We start from the raw sequence: 6,000 nt of genomic DNA, 5'->3' as shown, positions 1-6,000 counted from the left end.
TATTTTCAATACCAAACACCAAGGTGCAGTGTCTTATATATTCGGTATATATTATTGTAGGTTTAAATGAGAATTTTAGGAGCACCTCTAATCTAAGACGGTGTGAGTGGGCAAGAGGTGGCGTAAACCACCCCTTTTTCAGATTAATCTAACCTAAGAGCATACCATGTATGTATATACCTAAAGTGATGGCGGGTATCATATGGTCAGTTGCGTTTGATTTTTGAATTATAGGTACAACAGTAAAAATGTATCACTCCGTATCTTTGACGAATTTGCCTTTTTTTGGTAATATACATCCAAAGAGATTCATCCTCAAAAGGAATTTAATTTAAATTTATTTCATGGCCTGCCTTTATATGTTCCTCACTTGTTGTTTATTTATCATTTTATTAAGCCAATAGCAATAGTCTACGTATATTTCAAAACAATATTGAAGACATTATGCTATTACTAACAATGGATTTTAAATACAAACCACCAATTGATAAAAGACAAGATTCACACGCAATTAAAAAAAGTTCACAGGAAATTAATTGCCAATTAAAATTTCCCATGATATGAGCATGCCACTGACACACATTCACACATGTCTCAATGGGTTAATGCAACAATTAAATAAATCCTGCAGGCAATTATTTGCCAAGATAACCTAATATGTTGATTGCCAAAGTTCACTCAAAGTGGCTACCCAATGTGTCCAGGTGCGAGCTTAACTTCATATGTTTTAATTCTTTACATTTATACAAAATAACAATAGTCACTCGCTCGCTTGCTCGATCTCTTCCTTGCAAGTCAACATTATTGCCAAACAATCAAACGTTTAAAGGAAATCCATAACAGCGTCATACAAATCGAAAACAATTTCAATTTCTTTTGAATACCTCAAAGGGGTTCTTGGCAATATGACTTTTTCTTAAATGTTTTGAATACCGCAACACAGTTGAGAAGAAAACTATTGTCGACTTCTGCTTGCCATGCAGCAGCAGCTTGGCATGTCGTGGCATGTGAGAATTAAGATCCTGTAAATATTTAATATTTTCACAATGTAGTCCCGCTTTTATCAAATATTAAATAATTGTTCTTTTCTTCATTGTTCGCCACCACTCGACCAGGTCCTCCACGTCTTCCACAGTGCCGTTGTGGAAGTCGTTGCCGCGTTCGTCCCTTTATACACAGTAGCGAGTGCTACGAATTAAACAAATACGATCCTTGGCCAGGATAAAGGCATCGAAACGCACACTCACACATCCTTGCTGGCATTGGGCGAACAATAACGAAACAACCAAGGCATCGGCAGCAATCTCGCCAGAGTACATCAACAACACCAGCAGAGAAAATTAAAAATTTAAAACACCACAAGTTGGCACAGCGAGTGGGGGGAGGACGGAAGAGTAGAGCAACTCAACGTCAACAATGACACACGGAACAGGCAACAGGAACATACATACATATATACAACGTAAGCTCGCCCGTTCGCCTGCCAAGCCCTCTCGCTAGTTATTCATTCCGAATCTGAAAGGATTGCTTGCGAAGACTGGAGGTTTTTGTTGGCTGTAAAGTAATCATTAAATCTACAGGAATTCCAGTCCAACAGATATTCATATTTAAATGTAAAACTGTTGGCAACGGGAATCGGAAGCAAAACCCTATGTCAAGACAGCATGGATGTATGCCGTATACACCATTGGGGAATTGTTGCTGAACAACAATAGATTCCATTTGCAAAAACAAGGTATATCAAACATACATATTCGTAATCATAGATAGAATTGTGAATATTTACGCAATGACGCACAAAGGCCTGACAAAATAAAGGCCGAGAATATTAAAATGAGAAGTTCATGAAAACATTTTAATTTTAAAAGTTTTTACTCTGAGTCATTTAAAATCCAGTAAGAAAAGTGCTCTTTACCACATTGGCTATATTCAAGAGATGCATTTTTGATGGACCATTGACATGAAAGTGGACTACATTAAATATATGACCTGTGTCTATATGTGACCCGAATTCTATTACGATTTTAGCATGTCTGTCTGTTGTCTAGCCTCTAAACGAATTGGGGTAGATCGCCAAGATTTACCATTTTGTAATTTTGAGTTATCATTTGTCTGCAGGCAGGTCAATTTCGAAGATGAGCAATATCGTCCCACGTATAGGCATATAAGGGTACCCCCCAATTTTGGGGTTCTTGCACGCGCTATTGAAGCGAATTCGCTTAATTTGGTACAATGGGTTGTTATTTGGTATCAAATGGGGTTCTTGAGCGTGCTTTTTAACTGAATTTGGTATAATGGGTTCTTCTTTGGTACATCAATTCACACACAATCTTTAAATTATTCATTATTCTACATCACTGAGCGCAGTTCATTATTTAATGCAACCATTTTTTCTTTGATACACAATTTGCTAAAAATCGGACGAAAATATATATGTGAGCTATATTTAAATCTGAACCAATTTCTATAAAACTTCTATAAACCACGTTTGCCTATCCTAAGGTCTGTACGTTTTGCAAATGTTATGCCAATCGGATATATGGGAGCTATATCTAAATATGTACCGAATTCAATAAAACTTGCCACACGTTAGACTACACTAACTTCAGTACGCTTTGGAAAATCTTGTGCCAATCGGACAAATTTGACTCTTTGATGCACCATTTGCTAAGAATCGGACAAAAATATACATGGGAGCTATATCTGAATCTGAACCGATTTCAATAAAACTTGGCACACGTAAGACTATCCTAACTTCAGTACGTTGTACAAAATTTTCTGCTAATCGGACTAAATTTGATTCTTTGGTGCACCATTTGCTAAAAATCGGACGGAAATATATATGGGATCTAAATATGAACCGATTTTTTTCCAATTTCAATAGGTTTCGTCCCTGTCCCAAATAAATGAGCTGTGCCAAATTTAATCCAATTCAAACAATTTAACATGGATAGTTAGTCAGACGGACGGACAGACGGACAGGTATAAATCGACTCAGTAAGTGATTCTATGCATATTCTCAAAAGGAAACATGGGTCTATCTCGTTTCCTTTTGCCTGTTACAAAATATATGAAAAAATAAAAATATGGGATGTTTATACGCCAAAACCTGGTCCTATATTGAAAATTTTCTGCGAGGAAGTATTACCTTTGGTTAGGGTGCCGTTATATGAGTGCAAAAAAGGGTGGTTGTATGAGGACTACTCCTAAAAGGGGAAGAATATTAATAAATTTTGGTAAGAAGATTTGTTACCAAATTACAGCGACCATTCATACTATGGTGGAGGGTATAAAAAGTTGATTCATATCTCAACCCCCAGGAAATATAATCTTAAATATGACGATATTTCTCATTCACTAGACAGGCATGGCTAAATCAACGAAGATTTTAATCCGACGATTATTTCGAGGAGTTGCAAACAAAATTACAATCCACCAGAACTTGGGCACTAAAAATCTGCCAAAATTTTTAACAAATAAGGCCCTACTTGAAGGCACCAATTGAATCAAATTCCGCCCCAGTAATAAAATATTTTGCGTAAAGTCGAACATTACTATGTCAGTTATTTGTGATGAAAAGTACACTGGAATGTTTGCATATAAAATCTAAATTCATAAAAAATTATAGAAGAATAGTAAAATATACTACAGGAATACAAATGGAAACGCAATAGCATGACAATAGCAATTCATATCCAGAATGTAGAGTTACCATAGCAAAATAATATAATAAATAGAAACATTATTTATTAATTGTGCTAAAAAAATAAGAATAGTAATTTAATCTGTAGATATTTTGTTTACTTTTTAATACCCCTGACACTCTTCTCAAACTTTATTGTTTCGTGGATTGTGACTGTTCTCTAATTAGATTACGAGAGATATGACAAATACCCACAAAAACTACTTTAGTAAGAATTGTCTCTAATATATGATGAAGGTCCGATTCAAATTAGAATAATCACATTACATTTTATTTACGGTACAGTGTATTGGCAAATCTTAATGGAATAAAATGGTTTATGTCTATAATTACAAGTGAAGTGAAGCGAATAAGAAAATAAATAATGGAAAACAATATCAGAACAATGGCCAACCAGATTACGCTTACAGAGCCATATCCTTTTCGTGAAATTTTGAATAACAAATTCGCAATGTGGCTGTCCTATATGTCATCGATAGCCTCACGAATTCAACACTTGCGATCTTGAATCGACGCTGGTGTATTGTCGTGCCGCTTTTTTATGTGGTCCCAGTTTAGGGGATTTATCACCAAAATGGGGGATTTTTGTTTGGAAATGAGAATTAGATTTTTGATTTGGGGATCTGGGAATATTTAGAGGATTACATTTTCGAAACAATCAATGAATTTGAGACAGGGATGCGAAATTCAATTATTCAAATTGTACTGGGTTTCAATAAAATGTGTATTTTTTTCTGTTCGATTGTACATTTTATATATATTTAAATTTTTATTGTTATTAACAATTAATAAAAACATACATAAAGAATTCATTTTTATATACACATAGATCAGATGAACACTTACAAATTAACAAGAAGGTACATAATAATTCATTTGTTCTACGTACTTATAAGTCTTATACATATATAAAATGATCAATTAAGTAAAACTTTTTGGCAACATATTCTTATGTAGCAGCATGAATTCAACAAATCCTTCGTTTAGAAAAGATTTGAAGCAGTCGAAACATGTAGTCTGTTTCTTTCTTTGGTTTTAATTATATTTTAATATGAAAATACCCTTTCCACATTTGCAGATGAATGTGGAATAGATAATAATCCTCTAAAAAGTTGGAAACATTTCTTCCTTTAGTTCCTTTTTGACTACAGTCGATTTTGAAAGACTTAATAATTTTTACTTGCATTCTGGTATCCTCAGACTGCATTTCTAAATTGATATTATTTAAAATTTTTGGTAAATATTGTGAGAATAAAAATAACAGTTTGTAAAAAGGGTTTGAAAATTCTGAAATAATAGAATTGAGCCTTATCTTTCGGGAATCAGCTTCGAAATCTTTGAGTGTGAAATAATATTGAAGTGATTCCCACTGCCCCAAAATCGTTTAAATAACTTCTTGACGTGAAAGCCATCGAGTTGTTGAGTATTTAAAAACAGCACGAATATCTGTACCGAAAGATTCCTGAATCTCTCATCTCGCTCATAGAACATTTACAGAAATAATGGTTAATATCTTTACTGAATTTATCAATCTGATCTGTAATACTGAATTTTGAAGCGGCGTAGACACTAAGTTTAAACTATGGCAATTCATTTCATATTGTATGTTTAAGCGCGTTTAATACTTTTAAGTGAGAAGAATTTGATACAATTTAGAAATGGTGTTAAATATGTCATTGGGGTGCTATTATATTTTTGACTTCCAAATAGTGCTAAAATTAGTACAATTGTACCAACTTTTGCATCCCTGATTTGGAATATGATTTTGAGGATGAATTTTTATCGACATGTTTTTTCAAAATGTATAAACAGTATTCACAGCAAATTTCCGGCAATTGACTTGAAGATCCGAAATTCAGTTCCATTTTGAAAATCGCAAAGAAAATGCCCCGAAGGCATGGAAATGCTGCTGCTGAGCCAAATCCAGTTAAGGACTTTGCAGGAATATTTTCAAATATGCTTCTCATCATTTGGTAAAACATTTCAATACAAAAACATGTAGAGATTAAGTTATGATTTGAATTCTTTTATTATACCCTTCACCACACTATGTCTTCGAGCATATGTTTGTAACAGGCAAAAGGAATCGAGATAGACCCATGGTTCCTTTTGAGAATAGGCATAGAATCACTTTCTAAGTCGATTTATGCATGTCCGTCCATATATGTATTTTTGTGAGCAAAGTACAGGTCGCATTTCTGTTCCGAATTAGATGAAATTTTGCACAACTCATTTGTTTGACGCAAGGACGAACCCTATTGAAATTGAAGAAAATCGGTTTAGATTTAGATATAGCT

Source organism: Musca vetustissima, unplaced genomic scaffold, assembly GCF_032173495.1.
Source record: "Musca vetustissima isolate MV318-11 ecotype Yass unplaced genomic scaffold, APGP_CSIRO_Mvet_v1 utg212932, whole genome shotgun sequence".
NCBI lineage: Eukaryota > Metazoa > Arthropoda > Insecta > Diptera > Muscidae > Musca > Musca vetustissima.
The sequence above is the reverse complement of the archived record's forward strand: the minus strand, read 5'-3'. Positions refer to the sequence as shown.